Source organism: Sus scrofa, chromosome 1, assembly GCF_054392235.1.
Source record: "Sus scrofa isolate SSC_HxYL_T2T_F1_AM1 chromosome 1, Sscrofa_HxYL_maternal_Yorkshire_Landrace_v2.0, whole genome shotgun sequence".
In the NCBI taxonomy this organism is placed as follows: domain Eukaryota; kingdom Metazoa; phylum Chordata; class Mammalia; order Artiodactyla; family Suidae; genus Sus; species Sus scrofa.
The window spans coordinates 199,557,719-199,576,390 of NC_139383.1; the positions used below are offsets into that span (position 1 = coordinate 199,557,719).

Below are 18,672 nucleotides of genomic sequence, written 5' to 3' on the forward strand. Positions count from 1 at the left end.
AGAATTTTATATATAACAAAATTATTTTGTGAAAACGAAGGTGAAATAAAGATATTCCTAGATGAACAAAGAGAGAATTCATTGCTAGCAGACTTGCTTTAGAAAAAATGCTAAGGAAAGTCTTTCAGGTAGAAAGGAAATTACCCAAGGCAGCAACTAAAATCCACAGAAAGAGTTCTAGAAAGAGTAAATACATGGATGAATAAAATAAATTGTATAAATTAATCTTTTCTCTTTTTTCTATTCATTTATTTAAAAGACACGAGTGAGAGGCAATAATCCTAACAGTGTATTATTGAGTTAGTAACATATATGCATTTCAACTTATCAAGAAGACAAAAATATAAATATATATGCACCCAACAACAGAACTCCAAACTAAATAAAACAAAAACTCAAAGAACTAGAGAGAAATAGACAATTAAACAACAATCGTTAGAAACATCAACACCCTACTTTCAACAATCGATAGAATTATACAGAATATCACTATAATAACACTATAAAATGAATAACACTATAATATAACTAGAGCTAACTGACATCTGTAGAACACACCACACAACAACAGCAAAATACATATTCTTGTCAAGTGCACATGGAACATTCTCCAAGATAGAATATACATTAGGCCATAAAGCAAGACTCGAAACATTTTAAGAAGATAGAAACCATACAAAATATGTTGTCTGGAGTTCCTGTCATGGCTCAGTGGAAACAAATCTGACTAGCATTCATGAGGATGCAAGTTTGATTCCTGGCCTCCCTCAGTGGTTTAAGGATCAGGTGTTGCCGTGAGCTGTGGTGTAGGCCAGCAGTTATAGCTCCGATTTGACCCCTAGCCTGGGAAGCTCCATATGCTGTGGGTGTGGCCCTAAAAAAAAAAAAAAAAAAAGAAAGAAAAGAAAAAGACAAAATATATTGTCTAACCAGAAGGGAATTAATAACATAAGGAAATTTGAAAATTCACAAATATGTTGAATTTAATTAATACACTTGTAAATAAGTACTTCTAATGGGTCAAAGAAGACATCACAGAGAAATTAGGAAACACTTCAAAACAAGTGAAAAACAAAAAGTTAAGGGTATAGCTAAAGAATAATTAGATAGAAATGTATAGCTTTTTATATTTAAAAAGAACATATCAATAACCTAATCTTTTACCTTAAAAAACTAGAAAAGGAGTTCCCGTCGTGGCGCAGTGGTTAACGAATCCGACTAGGAACCATGAGGTTGCGGGTTCGGTCCCTGCCCTTGCTCAGTGGGTTAACGATCCGGCGTTGCCGTGAGCTGTGGTGTAGGTTGCAGACGCGGCTCGGATCCCGCGTTGCTGTGGCTCTGGCGTAGGCCGGTGGCTACAGCTCCGATTGGACCCCTAGCCTGGGAACCTCCATATGCCGCGCGAGCGGCCCAAGAAATAGCAGCAACAACAACAACAACAACAAAAAAAAAAAGACGAAAGACAAAAAAAAAAAAAACTAGAAAAGCAGCACAAAACAAACCCAAAGCAAACAGATGAAAGAAGTAATAGAGATTAGGAGTTCCCACTGTGTCACAGCAGAAACAAATCTGACTAGAATACATGAGGATGCCGGTTTGATCCCCAGCCTTGCTCAGTGGGTCAGGGATCCAGCACTGCCCTGAACTGTGGTGTAGGTTGCAGACACGGCTTGGATGCCATGTTGCTGTGACTGTGGCAGAGGCTGGCAGCTGTAGCTCTGTCCGATTTGACCCCTAACCTGGGAACTTCCATATGCTGCACCCTCAATAACAACAACAACAACAACAAAAAACAAAACAAAACAAAAAAAAGTGATAGTGATTAGAGTGGAAATTAATGAAATAGAGAAAAACAAGAAAGAAAATAAATGAAACTAAAAATGAGTTCTTTGAAAGACCCAACAAAATTAGGGAACTTTTAGCTGGAAAAAAATATCCAGAGAGGTCTCAGATTACTAAAATCAGGAATGAAGGAGGAGACATTCCTACCAAACTTACAGAATTAAAAACAAAAATACTGTGAACAACTGCAGATGAATATATTAGATAACCCAGATGAAAAGGATAAATTTTTAGAACTACCAAAACTGACCCAAAGAGAAACAGAAAATATCAATAGATTGAGATGAAAACACACTGAATTAGTAATTTTCAAACTTTTACAAAGAAAAGCCCAGGTTCAGATGGTTTCACTGGTGAATTTAAAGATGACTTATCACCAATCCTTCACAACTTTTCCAAAAAGACGAAGGTATAGGAAAACTTTCCATTTTGGTCTATGAGGTCAGTGTTGTCCTAATGCTAAGCCAAACAAAGCATCATGAGAAAAGAGAATGATAGATCCATATCCCTTATGATTATAAATGCAAAACTCTCCAACAAAATAATGATAAACTGAATCAGCAACATATAAAAAGGATAAGTCCTGATTAAGTGGGATTTATCCCAGGGTTAAAACAAGCAATTTAATACAGCAAAACAATAAACCATATTAAAATAGTAAAGGCAAAACCTCATGATGTCATCTCAATTAATGCAGAAATAAGCATTTGAGAACTACAATACCATTTTATGGTTTTAAAAAAAAGTAACTAAAAATAGAAGGAAACTTCTTTACCCTGATAAAAGTAATTGCTAAAAAACTCAGAGCTAACATGATACCTAGTGGCAAAAAACCTAAAAGCTTTCCCCTGAAGATATGGAAAAAGACAAGGCAACTTCTATTCAATATTGTACTGGAACTTCTAGCCAGTCACAAGAAAAAGGAGCAAAAGTAATATAAATTGGAGATGAAGAAGTAAAATTATCTGTTTTCTGACAACATGATCTTGTATACAGAAAATTCTAAGGAATCACAAAAACTTAGCGGTAATAAACAAGCCTAGTAGTTTGCAGGATATGACATCAGTATAAAAAAGTCAATTGTATTTCTATACACTAGTAGTGAACAACCCAAAAGTGAATCAAGAAAGCAATTCCACTTACAGTAATATAAAAATAATAAAATACTTAAGAACAAATTTGACAAAAGAAGTGCAAAATTTGTACTCTGAAAACTACAAACATTGTTGAAAGAAATTTAAAAATTTTATTGTTGGATTAAATAGAAAGACATACAGAAAGATATTTTTGTCAATAAATTGAATGGCTTAATATTGTTAAGCTAGAAATAATCTCTAAATCAATCTACAGATTCAATACAATTTCTGTCAAAGTCCCAGGAAGGCTGTGTGTGTGCGCATGTAGCTTTTTTGCAGAAATTGACAACTCGATCCTAAAATTCATACAGAAATGCAAGGGACAGAATAGACAAGACAATCTTGAAAAAGAAAACGTTGGTGAAAAACAAACTTCATGATTTCAAAACTTACTACTACAAAGCTATAGGAATCAAAACAGTGTGGTACTATAAGACTAGACATATAAATCAATGGAATAGAATTAAGAGTCCAGAAACAAACACTTACATATATGGTTGACTGATTTTTGAAAAGGGTGCCAAGAGCATTCAATGGGGAAAAGAGTAGTATTTTCAAGAATGGTTCTGGGACAAATGGATAAGCAAAATAAAAAAGTTGGACCCTACCTTAGTTTATATATGAAAATACAACTCAAAATAGATCAGAGATAAAACCAGAAATCTTTCAGAAGAAAACACAGGCATAAATCTTCACAACCTTGGATTAGGCAGGGGTTTCTTAGATAAGACACCAAAAACACAAGGAATAAAAGAAAAAAAACATGTAAAACTGGACTTCATCAATTTTGATGAATTTTTTTTTTTTTTACTTCAAGTAAAAAGTTTGTGGAGTTCCCTCATGGCTCAGCAGGTTAAGTATCAGCATTGTCATTGCTGTGGCTCTGACAGCTATGGTGTGTGTTCAATCCCTGACCCAAGAACTTTCACATGCTGCAGATGTGGCCAAAAGAAAATAACAAAAAGAGTTTTTGCATAAAGGATATTATCAGGAAAGTAAAAAGACAATTCATAGACTGAGAGAATATTTATAAATCAAGTATCCAACAAGAAAAGTACGTCTAAAACATAAAAAGGACTCTTAAAACTCAACAACTTAAAGGCAACTTAATTTAAAAATGTCCAATGGATTTGGATAGATATTTATTGAAAAAAATATGACCAATCATCCATGAAAAAAAAATCGTATAAAAATGACCTAACATGAAAAGATGCTGATAGTCATTAGGTCAAGACAAATCTGGCTACAATGGAGTGTCACTTCATACCCACTACAACATATTTAATAAGAAAGATGAAAAATAACAAGTGTCAGTGAGGATACTGAGAAATTGGAACCATTTGCACATTGCTGTTGGGAATGTAAAGGTGAAGGCACTTTGGAAATTTTTTGGCAGTCCCAGAAAAAGTTAAACATAGAGTTACAATATGACTCAGCAACCACACTCCTTAAGTTCATACCTGAGGGAACAGAACATATCTCCACACAAAAACCTGTATGTAAATATTCATAGCAGCATTATTCATAACAGCTCAAAAAACAGAAACAATAAAATACGTATCAATTAATGAATGGATAAACTAAAATGGCATATCCATTCTATGGAACATTATTCAGCCATTCAAAGGAATGAAGTAATGATATCCACTAAAACATGGATGAAACTTGAAAAAATTATTCTAAGAGAAAGAAAGATGCATATAGAGGCCCATGTTGTATAATTTCATTTATGTGAAATGTCCAGATTAGGCAAGTCTATAGATAGGAAGTCAATTAGGAGCTGAAGGAAGGGGGGAATGAGGAGTGACTACTAATGGGTACAAAGTTTCTTTGGGGGGTGATGAAAATGTTTTAAAATTAGTGGTGATAGTTGCACAATTTTGTGAATATAATGAAAATTACCAAACTCTATACCTTAAAAGGGTGTGTTTTGTAGTATGTGAATTATACTGTGATTTAAAAACAGAAATTTGGGGAAAAAATTACAATAAGTGTATTCTTCCAGGTGGCTGCAAAGCTGCACCTTGGCATGAGGCTAAGTGAACAGTGTGAGCTGGAATCAAGCTTCATTTGCCATTATAGCCAGGCACTTCTGCAAAGGGCACAACCTGACAACTTTACATGGTAGCCTGGACTGATTTTAAGCCCACCCTCCAGGCCAGCTTTGTTCTCTGTCTCAGCTTCTACTGACAGTAACACTCCTTGGCTCTGGCCAAAACTGCTCCCTAGAGCTACTTGACAACCTTAGTTTATCGCTATCCCTCGCTTGGTCCTCCCTTCCCATCACATTTCTCAGAATCTCCCATGCTAGACTTTTTAAACACATAACTTGAATTGGTTTCTGCAATCTATACATTTCCACAAAATCCAGGCATGATTGTATTTGAAGGTTTATTTTCTTTTACTAGGGATTAGTTCCTGAGTCTTGCTTTCCAAATGGTTCTGTCCTCTAACCACAAGTGACTAGATTTTCTGTTTCTTGTCTCACTACCCATCAGTCAGTAGTGGTTGACTCACAAGAATTAGCATGACCCTCATTTTAATTTTTCTCAAGCACACACAAAACATTTCATGCTTAGAGCAAAAAAAGACACATAATTCACATGTATTTGGAAAGAGGGGAGTTTGTGAATAATAAGTAACAAATGAATAAAAGTCACAAAATCAACCAGAGTACAATAAAATTAAATGCATCTGAGGAGGCCAACATTAATTTTTGTATTGATTGTACTTGAAAAAATAATAATCTGATTAAGAAACCATTAACTGTGCACTATGAATCTGAGTATATGACATTCTTGAAAAGGGAAAACCATTTGAAATGGAGAAAATAAAATGATCAGTGGTTGCCAAGGGTGGGGTAGGGGAAACGATTAGGCAAAGCATGGAAGATTTTTAGGGCTATCTCCTTTATCTGGAATGTATTTATGTCTCTTTGATTCCTGAAGGATAGTTTTACTGGGTACAGAATTAATAGTTGACAGTTCTTTCAGCACTTTAAAATATTGTGCCACTTCCTTATGGCCTCCATAATTTTAGGTGAGAAATCTGCTGTCATTTGAATTACTGCCCCCAAAGATGTCATTTCTAATTGTTTTCAAGATTTTGTCTTCAATCATCAAAAGTTTAATTATGATGTGTCTTGACACAGATTTGGAGGGGCTATCCTTTTGGGGGCTTTCTCAGCTTGCTAAATCTCTAGGCTTATATTTTGTTATATATGGTTAGTTTTTAGCCATTATTTCCAAATGTTCTTTTAGTCCTACTCCTTTGGCTCTCCTTTTGGGTCTATGATAATACAAACCACAGGTCTTTTGTTATTTCCTGGTCCCTGATGCTCTGTTCATATAGTTTATTCCAAAATATGTTCTTTTAATTGTTCACACTAAGTGAAGTCTATTGTTCTGTCTGAACTCTCACTGATTCTGTTCTAGGTCATCTCCACTTTAGTATTGAGCTATCTGGCAATTTTTAAAAATTTTCTATTTTTAGTTATATCACATCCATTTGGCTATTTTTATATTCTATTTTTTGCTAAGATTATTTTTCCTTTGTTTCAAGAGGACATGTAATTGATTGTTGAAGCATTGTTATGATGGCTGCTTCAAAATACTTTCCAGACAATTTCGACATATTTTTCATCTTGGTATTGGCATCAGTTGCTTGTTTTCTCTCATTCAAATTGTTATTTTATTGGTTCTTGGTATGATGGATAATATTCTATTGTGCCTTAGACATTTATCTATTATGTCAGGAGTCTTTATTTCCTATTTAAATCTTTTATTTTAGTAGGCAGGTACTCTTTTTTATGTTTAGCATTGGATCTTGATCAATGTTTGTTAACTATAGTTCTCAAGATAGTTTAAAGCCCTAGCAGAGTATTTTGGTCTGCAATTTTTTTTTTAATTTGTTTCTGCTGGGGCTCCCACTGCCTCTGCTGGTGCTTCCAGAGGCAGCAAAGAAGGTTTCACCAGATGGGGCCAACCAGTGTCTCAGTAAGGAAGTGGTATGATGAGATCCCCCCACTGGTGCCTCCCAGCTGCCCTGGTATCTACTACCAGGGAGGAAAAATCTCAAGCCCACAGAACAATGAGGCTTCCAGAACTGGGTCACTTGCTGTAGCTGGATTCTTCTTGGTGGTTCTGCCTGCCCACCTCAGTATCTCTTGGCAGAAAGGGAGACTCTCAGGCCTAGAAAGGAAAGAGATTATTTCCCCTAGATGTTTATTACTGTCAGGGTTCCTGACTGACCTTACTTTGTCAGCTTTGCCAGCCTAGCCTGGTGTTATCAGAAAGATTCCCATTGAATCTGAGGGAGAATTAACCTACCTAGGCTTCCTACTGTTGCCAGGTTGAGAATCAGAAAATACCAGGTATGGGTAGCCTTCTGTTGAGTGGGGGACATGTAACATCCTGCCTTGGCATTGTTCCTCCAGTCCTGGGTCCAAAACAGCTTGCCTCTTTTCACCCTTCAGAATTCTCCTTTGGTTGTCTCTTCTATTATCTCCAGGGTTAATAACTGTGCTTAGTGGAAATGAATGGGGAGAAATAGGTCTATGCTATCTTGTCCACACCAGAAGTTCCATTAATTGTTTTTTAAATTAAATAAAACTGATGATCACTGAAATTATGGTCTTCCACAACCTCCTTCTTCTCACTACCATCATTACCAGCAATGTTTTATTTTATTCTCTATGTTTCTACTGCTAATTAATTCAACACAGGTTCATGTTAAGTTTTAGTTTCAGCATGCTGAATTTGAATTGGTGCTGGGACATGAACGGGAATCTTGCATATAGGGGGAAAGAAAGGGCTGGGGTGAAAGGTATAACAACATAACATCTTTGTTTTATTTTGTTTTTGTAAAGGAATGTTCTGATATTTTCAGGAAAATAAATAATGGCCAAATTTACTCTAAGAAAACTGACAAGGCCTGAAAGGGAAATGTGGAGCATGCTAGCTGAGGTTGTAACTGAGAAGACTGAATGTACTGAATACTGTAACATTTTGGTTGGCCCCACTGTGGTAGATGCCACAATCATTCTAAACCCTCTTCTCTGGTGTTCTCCTTCTACCAGGGAGCCTATAAAAAAACATATAGTAACATAGAGCTATATGACATGAACATAGTTCTTCCAAAATGCCTTGCACATAGGAGTGGCAATGGAGTCAGGTTTTAGCCAATGAAATAGAAAGAAAAGTCTGCTGGAGAGCTCTATGAAAGATTTTTTTTCCCTGATGAAAAATATGGTGAACTCTTTTGTGACCCTGGCTGCCCCCAAGCTTTCTATCAGGGCATGATGATTGGAACTACTGTGGTCATCTTCAGGTCATGAGGAGAAGGTCATAATAACTGTGAAGGGTCTAGCACCCTGACATTATTGAGCTACATACATCTCTAGAATCTCTTACCTCTAAACTTATTAAGTAAAACAATCAATATCCTTACGATTTACACTGATGCTAGTTGGATTTTCTATCATTGTAGCCAAAAGCATTCCTATGGATAAACTCATGGACAAATTCAGTATTAGGGTTAGCAGTTTTTTCTGGTCCATTCTTCATTTTACAGACTCCTTGTAAGGGAAGAACACCACCACCTTCTGCTTCCATTTTCTGCTTATTCCTCTCACCATTAATGAGCTTGATATTTTCTCTGAAGGTCATCACTGACCACTTTGACAGAAAGATACACCAAATGAAAGAACTGAATGCATGGGATGCTTTTTGTAAAAATTTACCTTATACAGTCAAGGTAAAAGAAACCTTCTTAATAAATCATCATAGATGGAAGATACTGATGATTTTGCAATAGTGCATCATTAGTATAAAGTCACTAAAAAAAAGTTTCCTCTGCTGAATGTGCATTAGTGAACAAGGACCAGAAACTGGATTAAAAATAATGATCTCATTAAACATTTACAGCACAGCAGTAAATTTTTGCAAACAGTTGAAATCTTACAAACCACTTGTAACATATCTAGAAGGAAATTTTAAAAATATTAATTTGAAAGTCTAGGCTGTTGAAGCAATACTGAATTTTTTTCTCAGCAAGAGACAACCTGAATCCACAAAACCAGAGTCTCACTATTTACATTTGAAATTTCAGAGGAGCCCTTTGTATTATGAAAAAAAATAAGCAAAGGACAAGAATAGTCAGTTATAATGAAGAAATGTGTTATGACAAACCCATAGCAAAATTCTAAAGCACACAACCACAGAAGCTCAAAGGAATAAAAACATTTAGACTGAATCAATATGCTTCCTAAAATATGAAAACCTCTCCCCTCTTAGCTAACCTAATAATCATTTAACCTCTTTTTTCAAAAATGTGTAAGATGTTGGAGTTCCTATTGTGGCTCAGCAGTAAGAAACCCAAATAGTATCCATGAGGATGAGTATTTGATCCCTGGCCTCACTCAGTGGGTTAAGGATCCAGCGTTACCGTGAGCTGCTGCCATGAGCTGTGGTGTAGGTTACAGACATGGGTCGGATCCTGTGTTACTGTGGCTGTGGTGTAGGCTGACAACTGCAGCTCTGATTTGACTCCTAGCCTGGGAACTTCATATGCCACAGGTGTGGCCCTAACAAGCAAAAAAAATGTGTGAGATGTTATCTGTATTACAGTGAGTCTAGAAGTTTCAGGGACCAGAAAGGCATTCATTCTTTTATAATAGGGCTATAGCAAGTCTCAGGCTAAAAATTAATGTATATAAGTATTAAAAGACGCCTAGAATGACTCAGTTGTTTTCCGGTGACCCTGGAGGAATGCTTTTAAAGTTGGCTAACTGGAGATCTAGACAGATGAGTCCTCTCACAGGTCTGCTGGTCTCAGTGACAGAGTTAGGGCCACTTCTTGATTCTGTTCCAGTATTCTTAGCAAAAGCTTATTCTTTGAGTATAAAATAATGATAGAGCTATGCTTCAATTATTTTTCCTTTAACTTAATATTCCAAATGTTAATAGTTTTAAATAGTCTTCAAGTTTAGAGACAGTGACTAAATGATAACTCAGCAAAACTCTGACATCTGATGTTAAACTTGAAGTGAAAAGAACTCTGGCATGTTTTACCCAATCTCTTTCATTGTGTTTCGATGCCGCCATAGGAACACAGTCATCTTTCAACCTGTTCATTTGCTTGACTATAAAAAAATATGTGCTAGTATATGATAAATAAGTGATCATATACTAAGCTATTATGCAAAAAAAGGTAAATGACATCCAATTTATTATGCTATATATAATATCTAGCATATTTTTGTATGCGTATTTTAAGCATGCAAAGGTGTGTCCTATAACCAAGAAGTGGCTTCCTTAGAATGATTATATAATATCAGTGTGATTACTGACCAAGTCTTCTTATGCAATTCCTATGAAAATGAAGGCAAACTGGGCAAGTTATGCCTGCATGATTCCTTCAGGAGTTTCTAACTAGGCCACCACACAAAGAAATACCAATGCCAGTCACTGCTTTGACAATGAGCACACATCACTCCATCCTATCATTTTCTAAGTGGTGGATTCTGCAGAAGTACACACTGGCTCAGTCTGTGCTTGGGTGTTGTTGGAAGAGTACATGGGGAGGAGAGAAGGTTGTAATTTAAGTTTTTAAAGAGATGTTTGTTTTGCAAAGATACATGTCAAAGAGTCAAACTTGTAAAAACGAAAGGAGAAAATGTCAAGGGTCAAAGTCTTCCCTATTTAAACATCCTTCTTTATATAGTTCTATCAGATTTGTGTAAGAGGATTTTTACTTCTCGTTTTTTAAAATCTCCAGCAGTTAAAGACAAACTATCAGGAGTTTGTGAAAAAAGTTCTCCTTATTCCCCTTTTGCATCTGTCAGAAAACATGGAATGAAGATTATATGTAACTCATACATAAATCAAAAGCGAGAGAGAAACCTCCACACTTAAAAGAATAAGAACAATACCACTAAGAATACACGTTTATTAACATATACCAAGTGAGATACACCGGGCTAAGTGTTTCGCATGGATTCTCTCGTTCAATCCTCACCACAAATTTATAAAGAAAGGCTGCTAATACACCCCTTTTACCTAAGGGGGAACTTAGGCTCAGATCAGGGAACTTGACTTCAGCCCCAGAACCTGTAAGCAGCAGGCAGAGTCAAGTTCAACCCTGGGCTTGCCCCACTTTAGAACACCGGCTATGATTCGGAATACTGTATGCCTATTGATGTATCCTAACAATCACCCACTGTCTGCACAAGAGATGCCATGTGCTGGGCAAAGAGTCTTAAGTTTCTGAACTTGAAAAAGTCAATCATGAGGTAAGGGACAGTTCCGAGCTTGCCCAAAGTGTCTGTTCTATGGAGCTGGATGTGGGCTCATAATTCAATGAAGGAGAGGATAAGATATGTTTAATGTTTTGTTCTGCCCACAAAATAAAAATAAGAAAGCTTAGATACTATATTTCTGACACTAGCTCCTGCCTTTTTCTTGAAATGGATACCAGATAAACTCATGCTGCAGGGATTAGGAGTGATTAGTTGGAAGTGTGATTCTGGGGAGTCTCCAGTCTCACTTTGCCTCTAGGCTTTGGGATTCTACACCAGTCTGGTTAAGATGCAGCAACTGCAGTGGAAAGAGTTCTGTCTCTGACACTTACTGGTCTGACTACTTCAGGTTGTTTGACTTCCTTGAGCTCAGAGTCAAGGGCAGGAAAAGGATAATAATCACCACACATATGCAAATAGGCCAGCACTTAACAGTGGTCAGTAGCTAGCAGCTAGGGGTCAATTCAGAAGACTGTGAGATCAGACAGAGGACCTCAACATAAACAGCCACTCTCTGGTAGAAAGTAAAGCGCAATTGAGTTGCCTCTGCTTGAACTAAGCCAGTGCAGGACCTTAAAGGATGCTATTTTAAAACAATGTTATATTCCAAGGAGAATTATTACCTTTCTGTTATGGTGCTTTGAGTTTCACATAATCCACCTAAAGGACACACTATGTGGAAAATTATTTTTCAAATTAATATCAAGGTATGTGTAACTCTTCTCAAATAAATTACATTTTATTAATGATAGTTATTTAAGAGATGATTATTTGTTGAATGAATAAATACAAAGCACATCTTTTTGCTTGACTTTCCTGCCCAATCAGGAAAAGCTCAAAGACAAATTTAATATAAAATCAGGAGTTCCTGTTGTGGCTCAGCAGCTATCGAATCTGACTAGCAACCATGAGGACACAGGTTTGATCCCTGGCCTCACTCAGTGGGTTAAGGATCTGGCATTGCTATGAGCTGTAGGTTACAGATGCGGTGTAGGTTACAGATGCGGCTCAGATCCAGCATTGCTGTAGCTGTGGTGTAGGCCAGCAGCTACAGCTTTGATTTGACCCCTAGCCTGGGAACCTCCATATGTCAAGGTTGCAGCCCTAAAAAAAAAAAAAAAAAATTAAAAAAAAAATTAAAAAAAATAAAATCAGAGAAACAATACTAATATTTGTCATGGCACATTTACTTCACTGGTTTTTCTTTACGGCTTTGATTTCTTTTTTATTTTATTTTATTATTTATTTATTTACTTATTTATCTTTTTGTCTCTTTAGGGACACACCCACAGCATATGGAGATTTCTAGGCTAGGGATCCAATCAGAGCTGTTGCCGCTGGCCTACACCACAGCCACAGCAACGTGGGATCCTTAACTCACTGAGCAAGGCCAGGGATCCAACCTGTGTCTTCATGGATACTAGTCAGATTTGTTTCCACTGAGCCATGACAGGAATTCCTGTTTTGTTTTGTTTACTTTCATTTTCAATTTATTTATTTATTTAATTTATTTTTTTACCTTTAGCTTTTCTTCCCTTCCAGTTTTATTGAGATATAATTGACATATTGCACTCTATAGGTTTAGGGTATGTAGCATAATGATTTGACTTACATATATCATGAAATGATTACCATAGGAAGTTTAGGGAATGTCTACCATCTCCTATGAATACAAAATAAAAGGAAAAATGTTTTTCCCTTGTGATGAGAGGTCAAGATTTATTCTCTTATCAACTTTCATAACATACAGTAGTGCTAATTATATTAATCATGTTGTATATTACATCCCTAGTACTTATTTATCCTATAACTGAAAGTTTATACCTTTTGACCACCTTCATCCAATTCTCCCTCCTCCCACCCCTGCCTCTGGTAATTACAAATCTAATCTCTTTTTCTATTTGGTTCTTTTTTTAAAATATAATTGACCTACAACACTATTTAGTTCCAGATACACAACACAATGATTCGAAGTTTCTAAACATTTCAAGATGTACCACCATAAGCCTAGTTAACATCTGTTACTATACAAAGATGTTACATTATTATTAACTATATTTCCTACCCTGTACATTTCATCTCTAGACATTTATTTTATAACTAGAAGTCTATACCTTTTAATCTCCCTCACCTACTTCAGTCATCACCTCTCTGACAACCACTTGTTTGTTCTCTGTATTTATGACTCTGTTTCTATTTTGTTATATTTGTTCATTTGCTTTGTTTCTTAGATTCCACATGTAAGAAATGGTGGAATCATATGGTAATTATCTTTCTCTATCTGACTTATTTCACTCAGCATAATATTTTCTAGGTCCACCCATGTTGTCACAAATGGCAAGATTTCATTTTTTTGTGAAGCTAATATTCCTTGTATGCATATATCTATGTCTATCTTTATGTATATTTCTATATTACATCTCTACTCATTCATCTACTGATGGGAACTTAGGTTGCTTAGACACTGTAAATAATGCTGCTAAGAACACAGGGGTGTAGATATGTTTTTGAATTAGTGTTTTTGTTTTCTTTGGGATTTTTACTGAAACACTTGTAGATTCATTTGCAGTTGCAAGAAATAAAAAGATCCCTTGTATGCTTTATGCAGTTTCTTCCATTGGTAACAGTATTTCGCAAAACCATAATAAAATAGCATACCAGGGTAGAGACATTGATTCAATCCCCCAATCTTATTAAGATTTCCCTAATATTACTTGTATTCACAGTACGTGAGTGTGTGTGTGTGTGTGTGTGTGTGTGTGTGGTATTAAAAATAGTGAAAGATTTTCATTTTCCACAGTGAAAAAAAGTTCTTTTCATGATGAAGGGAGTTTATAGCTTCATAGTGAACATGAATGATTCTAATTTGAAAGATGCAAATGACAGGACGCCTGGGCAAAAAAGATGAAAACTGGAAAAAGAGATAAATAAGAAGTACTTAAAAACTTGCAAATAGCAAAGAGTGAAAAGATAAGTGATCTGTAAAAAATTATAATGGGGAGTCCAATAAGGCTAGAGTATACGCACTAAATACATTCTTCATTTAAAATTAGGGGGATATTGGGAGCTTCCATTGTGGCACATCAGAAACGAATCTGATTAGTATCCATAAGGGCGCAGGTTCAATCTCTGGCCTCGCAGTAGGTCAGGGATCTGATGTTGCCATGAGCTTTGGTGTAGGTTGAACACATGGCTTGGATCCCACGTTGATGTGGCTGTGGCATAGGCCAGAACTGTAGCTCCAATTCGACACCTAGCCTGTGTTGGAGGATTAAAATGGCTCTGGCTCAGACTGTCAGTGTCAGAGAGTGAGACACATGAACACACGGCGACCTCAACAAGGCTCTTTACTTCTGCAGAAGGGCGCAGGTACTCAAAAAGCGCATGTGAAGAAGAAAAGACCCTCCCTATTTATCCCTAATAGGTGGTATATCTGTCCCCTTCCCATTGGTCAGGTCAGGGTGCACATTCTTCTCAGTTGGCTAATTTGAAACAAATTGTTATTGGGAGAAGAGGGAAAGAGGGGGGTGGAGGAGGGTGTCTCAGATGAAGTAGGAACAAAGTGGAATAACCAAGACTTTGATAGAAAAGACATGTTAATTCTCACACCTGGGAACTTCCATGTGCTGCAGGTACAGCCCTAAAAAGCAAAATAAATAAATACATAAATAAATAAATAAATAAATAAATAAATAAATAAAATTTGGGGGAAATTATCTACCTATCCATCTACCTATCCATCTATTCAAAAATACTTTACTGAAAACCTATCAAGGGCCAGGCTTTCTTCCAGGGCCAGATATAAAAAGGCAAGTCACACATTAAGCCAGGTAGGCTGGTGGGGTATGTAGATGAGCACAAATACAATTATCAAAACGTGTGAGAGACACCATTATGGAGAAAGGCAGTGAGTTATGATGCCCACAAGAGGGGTAGCTAATCAAGATACAGTCAAGAAGGTCAGGGGAGGTAACTTGGAGTAAGTGAGTAAGCTGAGTCTTTAAGGATTAGTAAACTAAGTCGTACCACACATGGCATGGGAGGAGGGTAAGAAAGGAAAGGGAAAATGGGATGCCATGTGCAAAGTCCTAGAGGCCACAAAGTTTGGATCAAAAGTCAGAGTGCTCAGCAGGAATCCAGAATGCTAATTTGTGAATCAAGAGGCTCATTAAGGTTTAAAAATTAATTACTTGAGACCTACAATAGTTAGAGTACAGATAACTCCAACATTTATTGAGTATTTACTGTGTTCCAGACACTCCTCTAGATGCTTTTCATATGTCATCTCATTTAATTTTCTCAACAACTCTGTAATTTAGAGATGATTGATTATGCTTTATACATTAGGAGTCTAAGATCTGGAGAGGCTAAGTAACTTGTCCAGAATCACACCATGTGTAAGTGGTGGGGCTCAGATTTAAACTCAGAGGGGTCCACTTCCAATACCCCAGGTCTTCAGTTAACTGTGTTATTTTTATTACCTATTTTCCATTGCAATTTTATAATTAAGATAAAAATCATAAGAAAAATTTGGAATTTGGTCTTAAATGAAACCAACAATCAAGAACATGATCTAGGGTCTACATATTCAAAGTTTAGTCCAACCTCAATCTTCAAGATGCCTCCTTGATAGCCCTGCCCCTTCCATTCAATACTGGGTTAGGTGCCACCATATGTGTGTTCATAATTACTTTTGTCTTCTTGTCTGCTTTCCAACTAGATTGTAAGCCTCATGAGGGCAGTTTTCATCACTGTATCATTAGCACCTAGCATAGTGCTTGATATATGGTAGTCTATAAACATCCATTAAACGAATTTTCTAAATCAAGATTAATAGAAAAAAAATGAAATTGGAATGCACACTAGGACCAGTTGTCAACTGGAAAGTGGAAGGAGTAATTCTCTGTGTGTGTGTGTGTGTGTGTGTGTGTGTGTTTTATACCAATAATGGAATATTATTCAGCTTTTTAAAACTTTTTACAATTTTTTTTTGTGGAATTTCCAGCGCCAGGGGTCAAACCTGCACCACAGCAGCAACCTAAGTCACAGGAGTACAACACCAGATCCTTAACCCACTGAGCTACCAGGGAACACCTGGAAGGAGTAATTCTATCTAGTTTTTGCAGATGGACTATAGAGATTAGTGAGTCAACATCTTCTGTATACTAGGTCCTTAGAAGCTCTTGTGTATAAAGCAAATGCTACTGTTCATTTTCTGTGGTACATAAATGACCTTGAGAATATCATCATTATTTATAATTACTGTGGCAGCAATTAGGGAACAGGTTCAATTAATTACCAGTAGTTTTATGGCCTGAGAGAGGAGTCAGTCTGACACAAAAAACCAATAATGGGATTCTGTGAGAAGCCCAAGAGAGAAGCTAAAGTTTAAGTGGTCTACCTGGCTGACTGATGACTGGAAAAGACATCTGAGGGCCAAGGACACATGCACAAATATGCTGTGTGTTGGAAAAGTGCCCCCCCAAAGAGTCAGGACTGTGAAAGATGAATGTAAAAGGAAGCAAATGATAGGGCAGTGTATATCTGTTGACTTAACCATCAGTTTTAAAATCACTTGGTGTATTCACCAAAAATGAAAATTTCTCGATCCATCCTGATCAACCAAATTAGAATCAATGGGAATGAAATCCTAGAATTTGCCTTTTACCAGGTTTCTCAGGTCATTTTCAAGCACTGAAAAAAGTGAACCACTAGTTCTTAAATCCATGAAACGTGATAAATAACCACAGCACAGAAAAGTAATGAGGGTCAGACACGCTTATTCTCTAAGAGGTAAAATGAGCAGTCCAAAGAGGTATTTTGGAAAGGCATTATGAATTCAGATGGTGGAAGGAGATTCATCATATTCATCTATACGGCTTAGGAAGGCAGATCTCACCACCCATCTACACACGTGCCCCACTCCACTGCTCTCCAGTTTTCTCGAGGGTAGAGGGGCTGGCTGCTACCAAAGGGTTGTCTCTAGATATTGCTCTTTCTTCCTTCTGAAGTGCTACCCCACTTCCCCCAGAGTCCCAGACTTTTGAGTCCTTCTATAAAGAACATACCCATATGTGTTGATACTGAAGTTATATTGATTTGATGTAGTCAGAATTGCTACCTCGCTGAATTTAAAAAAATATATCAGTTTGATTTTCCTCAGATTTTGAGTTTCTAAACAGGCAAAGGCTCTTTTCATTTGTTTTTCACTGAAGGTTATTCAGAACATCTTTTCCCAGGGTTGATGGTACCTCATCACTCTGGTCAATGAGTAAATAGTAGTTATAGTTTGGGGATGAAAGCAGGAAATAAAGAAACCAAAAAAAATCCACTCTTTTTAGGAGGCATGAACAGAGGTTTACAGTTTAAAATGTAGGTCACGGGGCCAAATACGGCATTAGGTGGCTAGAGTAGGAAAAGGAAATCAAACTAAACAACATTAATACTGGAGTTCTTTATTTATTTATTTATTTTTGTCTTTTGTCTTTTTGTTGTTGTTGTTGTTGCTATTTCTTGGGCCGCTCCCGCGGCATATGGAGGTTCCCAGGCTAGGGGTCCAATCGGAGCTGTAGCCACCGGCCTACGCCAGAGCCACAGCAACGCGGGATCCGAGCCGCGTCTGCAACCTACACCACAGCTCACGGCATCGCCAGATCGTTAACCCACTGAGCAAGGGCAGGGACCGAACCCGCGACCTCATGGTTCCTAGTCGGATTCGTTAACCACTGCGCCACGACGGGAACTCCCTGGAGTTCTTAATTACCAAAATAAAACTATCAAACAAAACAATCTGGCCATGTGGAAGGAGATGATGCAGGGGGTTATAATCACTCAGCCAAAGGAAGATATGGACGTGGCTTCCACAGGTAGATGGAAACAAATGAGGACTGTGCTGGCTTTCCCTTGAGTCACCGCAAAGTACCTGGCCAGGCTCACACATCCTTCTAGCTTCAAGAGGTGGCTGTAACTCAAGAATCATAACCTGATTTAAGAGAAAGTGGGGAAATGGCTAACTACCCCACTCACATAGGCAGTAATATGGATTTTAGTTTTGCAAGTATATTCCTAACAAACCATATGGCCCATTTCTGTTTTTTAATGTTAGAACAATCCCCTAAAATAGGATTTCTTATAAAAATAGCATTCTTTTCCCACTCCAAGTATCTTGGCATCTAAATGCTATTCTAGACATTCTAGAAAGATAAATTGGTCCAAGCTATTTATGACAATGACTACCACTGCTGTGGCCACAGATAGAGAGCTTTGCTTGAATTGCCAAGAAGGGAACAAGGGTGTCATATAAGCCCCGAAAAACAAGCTAAGAGGACAAGCCCTGCTGTGGGCTCAGAGAGTATTTGAAAGGCTGCCAAAGCTTAGGGGCTATGGTGGTGCCGGGGT

The 18,672-nt window shown here is 37.1% G+C and overlaps 1 protein-coding gene and 1 long non-coding RNA gene across 3 annotated transcripts in view; both read right to left on the minus strand.

The window, feature by feature from the left end:
- Nucleotides 1-18,672, minus strand: part of RTN1 (reticulon 1) — a 224,843-nt gene that overhangs the window by 39,611 nt on the left and 166,560 nt on the right.
- On the minus strand, nucleotides 228-4,474 carry LOC146406954 (uncharacterized). The gene is made up of 2 exons (XR_014820282.1): nucleotides 1,480-4,474; nucleotides 228-1,173 (listed from the first exon to the last, which is right to left on the minus strand). It is a non-coding gene; the product is annotated as an uncharacterized LOC146406954 (long non-coding RNA).